General features: G+C 44.7%; 1 protein-coding gene and 1 non-coding gene across 4 annotated transcripts in view; one reads left to right on the top strand and one right to left on the bottom strand.

The window, feature by feature from the left end:
- Nucleotides 1-14,292, bottom strand: part of L1CAM (L1 cell adhesion molecule) — a 178,442-nt gene that overhangs the window by 121,881 nt on the left and 42,269 nt on the right. The window lies entirely within an intron of this gene.
- Nucleotides 3,808-3,910, top strand: LOC146040008 (U6 spliceosomal RNA). The gene has a single exon (XR_014463183.1). It is a non-coding gene; the product is annotated as a U6 spliceosomal RNA (small nuclear RNA).

The following is a 14,292-nucleotide window of genomic DNA, read 5'->3' as shown; positions in this document are numbered from 1 at the left end:
AATCGCTTCTAATTATTATAGGCAAGTGTCACTGGGCCTTATTCTAGTTCACTCTTTGAGACAAATTCCTTCTTAGCTGGACAAAACCATGTGCACTGCAGGGGGGAAGATGTAACATGTGCAGAGAGATTTAGCTTTGGGTGAGTTATTTTGTTTCTGTGCAGGGTAAATACTGGCTGCTTTATTTTTACACTGCAATATAGATCTCACTTTGAAGAAAAACCCCACCCAAATCGAATTCTCTCTGCACATGTTACATCTGCCGCACCTGCAGTGCACATGGTTTTGTCCAGCTAAGAAGGAAATTGCCTCTAAGAGTGAACTAGAATAAGGCCCACTGTCACTGGCCAATGAGGGTTATTCAAACCTGATCGCCGGGCTGCTAAATTGCAGAGCCCAGTGGTCAGGTATACGCCCACCCCACCAGAGTGAAATCCGCCTCTGCAAATTGCTTAGCAAGTAGCAACTACTGTAGCTGCAAATCCATTCAAAAGCTGCTCACCATGGAATGATTCCCCAGTGTGTGCGGTCTGTGCGTAGCCCAGGACTTTCTCGGCAACTGTGATAGAAACAGGCTGATTGGGGCCGGAGCTGACGTCACATGACTTCCCCTAAGACGTGACACTCCCAGAAAATGGGCGGTTACCACTCATAAATGCTGGCTTTCTGTCAATCAACTTGCGAACGGCCAGCGATCAAAAAAGTAGCAGGATTTTATCGCAGGACGGTCTCGCGCATGCGCACTACGGGTCGTACGTATTCACCGTCTATCGAAAGGGCTCCGTGAAATTCCTGACAGCACAGTTATAAATGTTATCTATTTTTGCCCATTCATTTTCAGTAGCTCCTACTCACTAGTTTTCTGTGCACATAGATTTAAAGATACCCTGATTTATAATGTCCCATTACATACTCCAACTGGCGCCACCTAGTGGCAACCGGTGTGCAAACACTTGAATTTCCTCCATAGAGTTAAGGGGCCGCATCAGGCTTTTATGATATAGGATATTACATGTATTTGTGGTTACCGGGCGGCAGTATAATTCTTCAGTGAGTGTTTGACTAATATAATCTCCTGATTACTGCATTGTATTACAATATATTATTATTATATAATAATCTTATTATATTCCATTCATTGAGCAGCAGTGCTATGATCTAAGCGAAGGAGTGCACTACTGGGCAAATGCATCAAATGTGGGAGAGAGATAAAGTGGTGAGAGATAAAGGGTCCGAATTCGGCCACATATCCGATGGTGGGGCGGTGTTGATCATGTGCATGCATGAATATGCGCATGCGCAAACACTCACCGAGCTGTTCGCTCCGGACAGGGAGGTCCGGGGGCAGAAGCAGGGGAACGTCCAGACAATTCGATGGTCATTTTTCATCCGGCGAACAGGTCTGAATCAGGCTCAAAGTGGACCGAACAACCAACCAAATTCTGTCATTTTTCAAACATGCTGCCCATTGATTAACGACATTTTACAACGTGTTGTGCATAATAAATGGTGCCTCAGCCAATCATCTTCTAACTGTCACGTGTTTGATTAATGCCAGGAGGTGATTGGCTGGAGCACCATTTATTATTCAAGAAGTTTTAAATAGCTAAAAGGACCCCAAAGTCTGTAAAGCGGCAGTTATAATCTGATTGGTTGTTACTTTATCTCTCTCCAAGGTTCGATACACCTCCCCCTATAAGAGATGATAACTGTCCGTACAGATATGATTTATATTTGCGCATCATTTATCTGAAATATTATTACGGCAGAAGCGCTCAGCCACATAGGAACAGCTGCGAGAGCCCAGTAAATGAGTTTATCTGAAGCAGGTCCACCAGTTCACATATAAATTGATGCCTGGCTGACAAAATGATGACTCTACTTATTACTTCTTGTTTATCTCCCACTACAGCAGCCCAGCCAGGCAGTAATTCTTCCACCTGCGCTGCTGCTGCTGCTGTCTGCTGTTCTGCTATCTGATAGGACGTCTTGATAAGTTGTGATACTGGGTGTCTGCGTTTCCGCTGAACCCTGAAGAGAAGCCCAGAGATGTTACAATATGTTGTGATACAATTACTGCCAATGACACCAGTCACACCTGTACCTACTGAGCATGTTCCCCAGCGCAGCTGCTCAGCGGATACGTGCCAAGAGCTACTCACAAGGGCCGGGTGATTGGGTTATATCTATGTCCTCTGCTCGTGTTTATCAGATTGCAGACAGCAAGAATAGAAGGAAAATCAAGTGGAAAAATGTGAAAGAACCAGAGGGTAGGGAAGGGGGGGTGAGGCGGACGCTGGGCTGTGGAATCTGCTCAGCTGTAATTGTTTGCTGGCTCCTATGAATCGTAAATAGGGTGGGGCTTTAGCTTGCAAGAAGCAGATGGGGAAAAAAATGCCATTTTCCCCTGCAATTACTGTCTCCATTATGGCAGCACTTACAGGTAATGCAGAGCTTGAGAGCCCCGTCATTAACTGCGGCACACTATTAGCATTCTCCTTTCGAAATGCATTTCCAGTCGACGGTGGATGGACCAAAGGCTAGATACAGGGTGGTTGTGGGGGGGAGGGTAGCTTGATGGTTTTGGCAACAGAATGATTGCATGGGATGTCTGTGCTAGGAAAGACAATAATATATCATGCGGGAGAGCATAAGGAATGTCAATTTTATAGTTGAAAGGATGCTTCTCTGGGCTGTTGCTGATGCTTACTTGCATGTAGTGCTACAGGGAAGAGTGAACGTAACCAGTGGCGGATCCAGAGGGGGGGCTGCTGCACAGTTCAAAATTCAAATAGGGGAGCCACACCCACTGCCAGCGAGTCAGTTTGGAATGGCAGTTGGTGACAATTGGTGTTTCCCATGCAGGTGGTGAAGATGTATAGAGAGAGTTAGATTTGTGTGAGTTATTTTGTTTCTGTGCAGGGTAAATACTGGCTGCATTATTTTTACACTGCAATTTAGATTTCAGTTTCAACACACCCCACCCAAATCTAACTCTCTCTGCACGTTACATCTACCCCACCTGCAGTGCACATGGTTTTGCCCATTTTGAGAACAAATTTGTACTGCGATCAGATCTGAATAAGGGCCAAGGTGTAAATCTTGTGTAATAATGTTGCAAAAACCCAACATGATGCACCACACCCTAGCCCAGCTTTAACAAAAACTGTGGGCATAGAAACTCTGCGCAGGTCCTAGGGAACCCCTGCCTGCTCGGGGCAAGCTGATGACATTACATGATATCAGCACTCGCCCCCAATTCTGAAAAAAACATGCAGCTGAAAAGTAAGTCCTGGCCTACCTTTCGGCTCAGTGCAGATGAAAAGTAATTTAATGGTGAGTGACCATCGATGGATTTTTCGCATGCGAGCGGATGGGTAAGCGTACACATCCATACACATCGTAGCCAGAGGATTTGGGCATGGGGAAGGGTCTGAATAAATGCAGCCTAGCGAGCAGGTCTGAATTACCCCAAATATGGGATATATGTCTGACCAGACGTCTTAGCGCCCAGCATGTACCCGGTTTAAGGTATATTTGAGCATCAGATAATCTCACTTATAGTTTCAGGCCACTGGCACTATAAATAGTATCTATGCTGTGCTAATTAAAGGCGATAGCTGCTCCATGTCAGAGGGGACAACCATGCCGGTCAGAAAACATTGCTGTCTCTTTCTGCAATAATTCAGTACCCCCAACAGATCAGATAAACTAGAGGGGTCACTACCTAGAAGGGAATTCCCCTTAATCCGGAGCTGCACAAACAACGAGCCGCCAGTATCAGGTAACTGTGCCAAAATCAAACACCAGCTTCAGCAGCACATATACTAAAATTGGAACGATACAGAGAAGATTAGCATGGCCCCTGCGCAAGGATGACACGCAAATTCGTGAAGCGTTCCATATTTTTTTTCACTATAAAAAGGACATCATAGAATTCGAAAAAGTCCAAAGGCGAGCAACAAAGTTTATTAGGGGAATGGAGAATTTAAGCTACGGGGAGAGATTAAGCAATTTGGGACTATTTACATTAGAAAAGAGACGTTTAAGGGGGGACATGCTCAACATGTACAAGTATATCAAGGGCCAATATAAGGAACTGTCGCACACCCTCTTTTCTACTAGAAAGGAATCTAGGACGCGAGGGCATGAGTATAGATTAAAAGAGAAAAGATTTCATTCAGCTAGTAGAAAGAATTTCTTTACGGTCAGAACAGTCAAACTCTGGAACTCTCTTCCCAGAGAGGTGGTAACGACTGGCTCATTAAATGCGTTCAAGGCAAAGTTGGACAAACATTTACTGGAGAAAAACATCCATGGGTACAAATAAGAAATATAATTTGTCTGTAAAATACCAGAACCTACCAAATCAGCAATGGATATCTATACCAGGTTGAACTAGATGGACGCAAGTCTTTTTTCAGCCTTACCTACTATGTAACTATGTAACCATACCCAGAGATAACCAAAACTACAGTATCATTAGCAGGCGTGTTGGTAACTGTGGTTGGAGGATGAATGCAGATAAACACTATCAGCAGTCAGTCATCTCAGTACAATCACAGCCACTAGAGACGGCAGCAGCCAAGAGGCCAAATGGCTAGATCTCTGGATCCGGTATACGGATCGACAGCATCTAGATCAACAGTAACAAAAGTTAGACGCAAGCCTTAGATCGACAGGAACGTAATCTACAGTCACAAAGTCCACGTGGGTTTTTTATGTTTTTTTTTTTGCTTTAGACTGACATGGTTCATACTTTACCATCCAAGAGGGCATAGAGTTAGATTATAAGAGTGTGCCGAGCGTAATGAGGCGCCGTGCATGAAGCATGGTGAGGGGACGTGGCACTTATTACACGCAAGGGGACGCAGTACTCTTATTTGGTGTTCATGTCGACATAGACACACACAAAATGTATGACAATCGTTTTTCATGTCAACCTTTTCAATAATGACCTAATGAAGGTCAACCTTTTTCATGTGTCAGTCTTTTGACCTTTGACCAAAAGTGGTCAAGCTTTTGACTGTCGACCTAGATAATATTGACCTAACAACCCTTACCCCTTTCTGACACCCTTCGCCCGGCCAATTCGCACCCAGATTTATACAAAAATGATCACTACGCTATGGGGTAAGTGCGGCGGATAATGTGTAAATTGAGCAGAGTGGATCAACACCGGCAACTGAATTCCCCCCTCAATGGCTACTTACCCTCCTGACAGTAGGTACTTTGCCCAATAGGACCGTGGAACCCAAATCCATGGCTCCCTGCGCTGTTATGTCCTGCACGCACTCCTCTGCTATATATAGAAAATGCTTTGTGTTTACAACAATTATATTGTGTCCAATCTGGACATGAGAGTATAATGTATCATACGAGCTGAGACGTCACATGCTAAACACTACAGCCAACCCAGCCACAACACAGAATCACAGAGAGGAAATGAGTTCTGTCCCTTTCCTAGGAGACAAGTGGCATCTTTGTCCTTCCAGCCCACATGTTACGGGTTTGGGAATTCCAACCCCATGAGAGCAGAAGAAGTAACCTAAATAGGAGGATAAACAACCTCCGGACCGCGGATCCTGGCAATGCTCTCCCATGAAATAGGTCAGGGGGACGGGCGCAGAATTCTGCCAAACTATTCTGTGAGCCTCAGACTGTTAGAAGCGGGTCTTTGATATGCACTTAGGGTTTGGTCTTTGTCACAGGAAACTGGTTTAGAAAATAGGCAAAATCCCATTGGAATAGTAGCTAAATAGGCATTACGAGTATTAGAAGAGAATGATGCAAATGTTTCTTTATTTTTAATTCTGTTGTATGAAAGTATTCTGTACATATGTCTTACTGACTTGTTTTGTATTGCTGCTACTTGGCAGAATGGTAGCACCGTGGTCAGTATTGCTGCCTCGTCACAATGGATGCATGGGTTCAATACAAGAGGATTGCGTCTTCTGTTTTTGTTTAGATTTTTAACATTGTACCATACAGCATACGTGCCCGGAGAGTAGGGATGGCCATCGACCATCGATGATCCAAAATCATTGATGTTTTATGACTGATGTAGAATAGTTTTGCCAGCGATGGGGGAGAACCAGATGGTTTCCATCCATCGATTTGAAAGCATATGCTTTTTTTTTTCTTACCCAACGGGCAGTGACACTGAGCATAGCTCCACCCCTGACACACCTGTAAAGCCCCACACCCAGGTTCTGATTGGCCAAAGGGGCAGTCAGTCAAAAAAAAGGGATGGCCATTGATCGTTAACACTGTCTATGGTCATACATCTCATAGTATGCTACCATCGATGGCCGTTTGCACTATCACCATCAATGGCAACCATCGATGGAGATAGTGTCAATGGCCATTCCTAACGGAGAGGAGATGTAAGCAGGCAACAATGGGGATGGGGGTTGGGTTATATATGTCCTTAGGCCCTGTCTCCTCACAGTAAATGTCACGATCAGTGTATATTTGCATAGGGGGCCAAAATGATGCAATTGCTATAGAAATAAAGGTGAGGCCCTGCCCCCTCCTTGAAGACCGTGGGTTTACTGCATTATTTGCCCACTGCTAAGAAGTGGGAGGTGTGTCTGCTCTTCCGGTAGTGCACTGACATATCGGTAGTCTCTAGCAGGTTCCGGTAGAGTAGGAAACCATGGCACCCAGTTACATCTAGGTTATTCTTATGGCCACTTTACTTCATCCACAACGCACAAGTCCACATAATGGCGTGAAAGTAAAATACAGTACGAACATATTGCTAGGTAAATATTGCCCCATGTGTATCCAGTTTGGGGATTGGATAGGATATGATGCTGGCAGCAGTAATACAAATGCAGGAGGAAGTTTATATCACCCCTGCTTGCCTTTGCGATCGTATTAACCTGCGATGCAATTGCAATTTAAGAGGAACCTCGCAATGCAATCCTTGGCCTGGCCACTCCCAGAAAACATTTCTGGAAACGCTGATTGGCCCCGTCCCTGCCACCGAACACCTCTGCCTGCCAATCAGGCAGAGGCCTTTGGTATTGTGCATTGCGATAACAAGGACCGGTTCTGTACATGAGCAGAATGGGTCCTGAACATGTGCAGTGAACAAACATTGGGGAAACTGCAGGTTGGAAGGCTGTTATGCAATCCAAACTGAATCAGCCCCATAGATTGTAAACTCCACTGTGACATGAATGGTTAAATACTCTGTGCTGCATAAATCTTCATAAACTGTAAAAAAATATTTAATATTTAGTTTCTTCTTAGAATCTGCAGATGCAGGTAGCAGGATATATCAATCATTGCACCTGATCATAGATCTATAAAATAGCAATATGCAATTGCCGTATGCGGTAAACTTTTCTTGAAAGTGGAATATACTGTATATTGTACACATAATACCTTTACAGATACAGGATGTACATACAGTAGTGTGACGCTGTGGATGAGGGGCGATACATTGTCTCTTGGTTACATAAGAAGGATCTTTTGTTTCCTCTATTCACTGAATCACTTGATAAAGAATTTGTCTTCTTGTTCACAAACGGTCTTGAATTGCGTGAAGTCAGCCTTACCCTGACATGAAGCCTCTGTCAGCGATGACTAACTCTTCACGAGAAGTGATTCACAGAATATTAGGAAATCACATGGATGATATGACAGTACTTACTGTACACAGTCACCATATATATATTATATAGGGAGGGCTGTAAAATGTTGCACATACAAATGTATTGTAGACTTTAAAAAGTGGTTCAACATTATAAAGACAAATTGAATTATTATAATTATTAACTAGTTAAAAGCCCGTCAAAATGAGGGCTTCTGCAATGTACTTTCACGGTACATCCTCATCTTTGCGGCCACCGCTACGCCAGTTATGTTAGCCGCTACTTAACCACTACGTAAGGATTTTCAGCGAGTACCCCACCCTCCTGTGTCCACGCCACCCTCCTGGGGAGGATGGACCCAAGCGGCTGCTGCCACTCCACGGGTGGGCGGGGGGGGGGGGAGGATGGGCGATGCGGAGGTGGCCATACCATCATGAGGGGAAGACACCTGTTCCATCTTCCGCCCTCCAGTGGCCGGCGCCCTAGGCAAAAGCGCAAGGCTGCCTAGTGGTGGCACCGGCCATGGGTGAGCCTCTGCTGTCGAAAGGAGACACCTAGTGCACAATGGATAGTCCCACCAACCCATAAGTATGAATCAATAACAGTAATTTATTATTTCTTACATTTTCCACTACAGCACAGATAAAATGGGTTGGAGCCAATAATCGTGGCTGTGCGGACCGCATTCATTCATGGTTTAGGGCAGCCATATCTACTGTCCCAAATGGTGTCACCAGACCACAGTAACAAAATGGCTGCCATGTTTTCAGTGTCAGTCGAGTTGAGTGAATTAATTATATTAAAGACCAGAATGAAATCTTCTGTACAACTCCTGAATTTGCAAGTGTGTTTTATTCTGACAGAAGATAAATAACAAAAAAAGCTTTTAAGGATGCATATTACTTATCCCCCCCCCCCCCCCTAACCCTAACCCTAACCCCCCCCCCCCCTTAGAGATCTCCAAGCCGTGGATGGAGCCTTTTATACAAAAGAAAAGAGAGGGAGGGAAGACGGGAGCGATAAAATGCTCTAAAGAGGCACGAACATCAAAATGGTTTCTAAATATGACAGACGTGTTCCTTGGAGAGTCTGAAAACCTCCTCATGTGTTAAAAAACTATTACACATTCATGACTGATAGTTAGCTATACAATAAAGGTTTGGAACATGTCAAGAAAATCTTGGCCAGATTAGGGGGGGGGGGGCTCAGGGGGTCAGTACCCCTGGGCCCCGTCTATCTAGGGCCCCCCTGTGGTCGGCATGTATTTAAAAACATATATATACAGTGATGTGACAATTATTCATGGTGCTGAGCATCAGGAGCTGAGGCACACTGACTGCACAAGTGTGCGGTGCATTACTGGGAGTTGACTATGGGCCTTTTGTTCACTCTCAGAGGCAAATTCCTTCTCAAATGGATAAAACCAGGTGCACTGCAGGTAAGGTAGATATAACATGTGCAGATAGAATTAGATTTGGGTGGGGTTTCTCTTCAAAGTGAGACCTAAATTGCAGTGCAGGGCCGGCCTTAGGCATAGGCACACTAGGCAATTGCCTAGGGCATTTGGAATTCCTAGGGGCATCAGCAGCTTCTGCTGATTAAAATGATATGCAGCATGCCTATATTCTGTGTGAGTGAGGCTGTATCTGCATATGAAATAGTGTATTCATGGAAATCACTGTAACATAGCATTCCGTATGCAGGTACAGCCACAGTCGCACACAAAATATAGGCATGCCGCATATCATTTTAATCATCGGAAGCTCCTTGTGTGTGCTGGTCATAACAATGCAAATAAGACGAATTTTCAGCAAAAAAGGCACCCAACGTTAGCAGAAGGGCCAGGAGCTGCATGGCCTATTGAGACAAGATGTATGAGGAAACATCTGAATCCAAGCAGAGGCAGAGGTCACAGTATTAGCGGCTGTGCGAGTGCGGTCTGCGGGTGGGTTGGTTGTGCAATAGTGTTCGGCATATGTGTAAGGGGCATTATGTGTGTCATGTATAAATGCATTAATAATGTGCGACATATGTGTAACAAGCATTATGTGTGTCATGTGTATAAGGGCATTAATAATGTGCGACATGTGTAATGGGCATTTTGTGTGTCATGTGTATAAGGGCATTAATAATGTGAAACATATGTGTAAGGGGCATTATGTGTGTCATGTGTATGAAGGGCATTAATAAAGGTTGGCATAATGTGTAAGGGGCATTACGGTTATAAGGACATAAATAATGTGTGTCATGTGTAAGGGGCATTACTGTGTGGTATTATCAGGGGTGCCGAGAGAAAGGGGTAGGGGGTACAAATTACCCAGGCCAAAGCCTGATGGGAGGGCCCAGTGGGGGCCCTGGGCCACCTCCCCTTAAGTGACAGCAGCAGCTGCAGCTCTTCTCCTCTGCCCAGCACACACTGCTTTGTGCTGGGTTGCAGTGTGGCCATGGAGGTGGTTAAAATACAATATTTTCTCAGGATTTTTTTCTAAGGGTATAATTTGATGAGTAATGTATATAAGGTAAAGTGGTACTACAATGTGATGTAACATGAATAAGGGACACTCTCACATGATATAATGTGAATAAAGTTGCACTACTGTGTGGCATAATTTGAATTTGGGGTAAAATTGTGTGGCCATGCCCCTTCCCAGCAAGAACGCACCCCTATTTGGGCTGCGCACCAAATGTGTGCACTGTTTCTATTTAAAATATTGCAGGTAGGAGCACCAAATGATGACTGCTATGATGAGGGTTGATGGTGCTGGGAAAGGGGAGCAGTGTCAGAGGCGGAACTAGTGGCGGTGCTAGGGGGCACCAGCCAAAATCTTGCCTAGGTCATCATTTAGGCTAGGGCCGGCTCTGTTGCAGTGAAGAAATAAAGCAGTCAGTATTTTCCCTGCACAGAAACAAAATAACTCGCTCAAATCTAATTCTCTCTGCACATGTTACATCTGCCCCCCCTGCAGTGCACATGGTTTTGTCCATTTGAGAAGGAATTTGTCTCTGAGAGTGAACCAGAATAAGAGAAGGCCCTAAGTCCCATGAGATTTTGCACAAGAGGTCAGAGGCTGAGAGGCTTGTGCTGAGTTCTGATTGGTGGAGCTTCTCACATGCTTCTCAGCCCCGTGGATGACAGCAGCAGTAGCAGAGTCGTCATGGGAGGGTTTTTAATCAGAGGCAGCGCTGAGCCTATGAGGTCTTCTACAGAGTAAGGTACAGGCTTTTCATGTGGTAAAGCCCCCCGAAGGCTTAATCCGGCTCTGATGAAAATACATATGTATTTATGTACAGTGGCAGAACTTCTGGGTGGTGGGCCCAGGTGCAAAAATATAATTTGGGCCCCTATCCTTCACCCTAACCCAAGCTCACAGCATGCAACATGGCAGTGAGCAACAGAGAGAGGCAGGGGGCAACAGAGAGAGGCAGAGAGTGACAGGGAGAGGTAGAGGGTGACAGGGAGAGTCACTGGGAGGTAACGTGTCACAGGGATAAACAGTGGGTGACACAGGCAGCAGGTGGCCCCTTATTTCTCAGGGGCCCTGGTGCATTGATAGGTCAACGGTGTCTAGGTTTACACGTGAAAAAAATTGACAAGCAACAGGTCAACATTGACAAAGGGACGACACAAGCAAAAGGTCAATATGCCACTGGTCAACACAGAAAAAGGTTGACATAAGTTTTTCGTGATTTAAAATTTTTTTTTTAAGTTGTTCTTACTTCACGATATATGTCGGCATAGAGTGAGATTATATGGTGGGCTAAGTGAGTCATGTGAGGAAATGCAATACACTAATTGGGGGTCCATGTCAACATATGTCGACATAGAAAAAACATACATAAACCGCATACATTTATTACTGAGCCACAAATGTACTTACAAATATTAAATACAATACCACCTTTACTAATTGCATATTGAAATAATAAATCCCATATTTGCAGAGCTGCCAGTAATTACTACCACCATCAGGAGAAATGACCTCCTGCCCTGAAAACACTTATATCAGAAAGCCACAGGTGCTGCTAATCAGCCCAACCCTGATCACATCAGCTTTCCTGCTGCTGCTGCTGCTGCTGCTACAAAACCTGGACCGCATACTCCACATTATTTTCATGTGGAAATATACTGTCCCTGCCACAATACTGTGTGTGTGTATGTATGTATGTATGTATGTATGTATGTGTATATATATTATATATATATATATATATATATATATATATAATGGTGTGCCCTGCCAGGCTGTCACCTTTGCTGTTGCTCGGCAACATAACTATGTGCGGGGGAGTTCTGGAACGTCTCACTCACCGCTGCCCACTCATTCTCACCAGACCACATTCAAATTAACTTTTATTGGCAGAATGCACAGAACAGTCGATCTAGATTGACAGATACGGAACATAATTTGTACATAACCTTCCCAGCGAGTAACTTTATACAAAAGCCTGCTGAATTATGGGTAAATTACTTGAGATACCTTAATTGTTGACAATATTGGAATGCTACTGTCAGGGACACTGGCTGATTAGATCGGTCACTCACATTTCTCAAGGGACCCTCGCAGGTTCCAATGACTTCTCTGACAAAGTCCCTGTATTTTGACAGTTTATAAAGGGCCTGAACACCATCAGATACATTCCAATAACTGTCCTGTACAAGCCATCCTGCAATCTTCACTTAATACCGTATTATGATGTTTCTTCTTATATTTTTAGGAGGCTGTGGGGAGGGGGCTAGGGGGGTGAATCTGGTTAATTCTGGTGATTCTGGTTGACCAGCAAAGCTGCGAAATTCGCAGCTTTGCAGGCCCTATAAAGACCCCCTCGCACGCCAATTTCATTCGATGGTCGCCGAAGTGCTCGCAGATCCAAGACACCTCTGTACGGAAAACGATTGGGCAGTTGACATCTGCTGACGTCAGCTGCCCACCCCCAAGGCCCACATCACTGCCGAATTTCCATACCATACCAACATGGCAAATTCATTTGGAATATCGTGTAAATGTGTAGAGTACTTAGTATGTTTTAAAAAATATATATATAATATTTTTCAACATCTGTGACTGAAATATCGAAACACTGATCATCAGAACATCGCAGCTATTGCGACTTTAATTCCCCACCCAGGTACACACTTGGTGGCTGATGGGGTTAATTTACATTTCACAGGCAACTGCTCCACTCTGCAGCCTCTGGATGGGGGGATCCCGGCGTCTGGGTAATGACTGTCGGGATCCCGACTGTCGGGAAACTGTCCGGCACCCAACTTAACAGTCAGGAGCTGATTGGCCAGGTACTTTAACACTTCTCTTCCTCCCTTATCACTGCCTCATATATCTACCCCTGAATCACCCCATAGTTATTTGAAAATACATTTGTAATACAGTTTGCAATATGCCACGTGATAGGCCTATGGCAGACGCACTGCCCCAGCTGAGACCCTGCTGCAATCTGATTTATCTCCCATTACACACTGGGTAACCACAGGTGAGCACGCCGGCAGCAATAGACAAGATTACATGGGACGGAGGATGCAGCCAGGCAATTGAAATTCTTGTGCTGAGTTTTCAGTAGAGTAATTGGTACTTATGTATTATCTGGGCTCCCATGTTAAATGCACCCCATTTTTTCATACCCCTACTATCCAACTACGCATGGAGTTGATGTTATATAGTGTGGCGAGCGCAGCGAGCCACCGTGCCCGAAGCGTGGCGAGCGCAGCGAGCCCCGCGAGGGAACGCGGTCTCATAAGAAAAACGGGAGCCCAGATATTACATAAGTACCGAGTAAGGTAATTATAGAACCAATTATGGCCGCAGAACAAGTCTGGACCCAATTTAATAGATGCATAAATAATACATCCACCGAGGTAGAAAATGTATAATCTGTAAACCACATACATTTATTACTGAACTGGAAATGAACAAATAAGCCACAAATGTACTTACAAATATTATATACAATACCACCTTTACTAATTGCATACTGAAATAATAAATCCCAATCCATATTTGCAGAGCTGTCGGTAATTACTACATAAGGGACTTTATATTGTATACTGTACAGTATATTCTATGTAACATCAAACTTGCAGGTGAGGGACGGAACTCTTTACTCAAGTGTGTCCGGACCATCTACTGAAGTGGACAGATGCTCCCCCAATTTGCAGGGGTGCTCACAGTATTTTTTATTTGTTTCTGATTTTTTAACTGAGGGAAGGAAGCCACACCTCTTGCATTTAGCCACACCCCCAGTGTCCAAGTTTTTCATTTTGTCTTGATAGGGATGGCCATCGTTGCCATTGCCATCGATGGTTGCCATCGATGGCAATTCTGCAACTGGCCATCGGTAGTGCTAAACTATGCAATGGATGACCATCGATATTTTGGTACTTGTTTCCTAGCACGGCCACACCGATTTACATCGGGGTGGTCGTGTCGGAAAAATCGGGTCGATCGCATCGCATGCGATTTGGTCGCATGCGATGCGATCGACGCGACCGACCGATTTTCGACCCGATTTTTTGATTGAATGAAATGTAAATCGGGTCCCTGGGACCCGATTTTACATTGGATTCAATGTAAAATATTCCCAACCCCCCCAAATTTAACGGCGTAAACCCCACCCCACTATAGACGCCAACCCGAAGCGTGGCGAGCGCAGCGAGCCCGCGAGGGGCGGCGGTGCG

Source organism: Crinia signifera, chromosome 9 (assembly GCF_055691185.1).
Source record: "Crinia signifera chromosome 9, ASM5569118v1, whole genome shotgun sequence".
NCBI lineage: Eukaryota > Metazoa > Chordata > Amphibia > Anura > Myobatrachidae > Crinia > Crinia signifera.
Note: the sequence above shows the minus strand (reverse complement) of the source record. Positions and strands in the feature narration are given on the sequence as shown.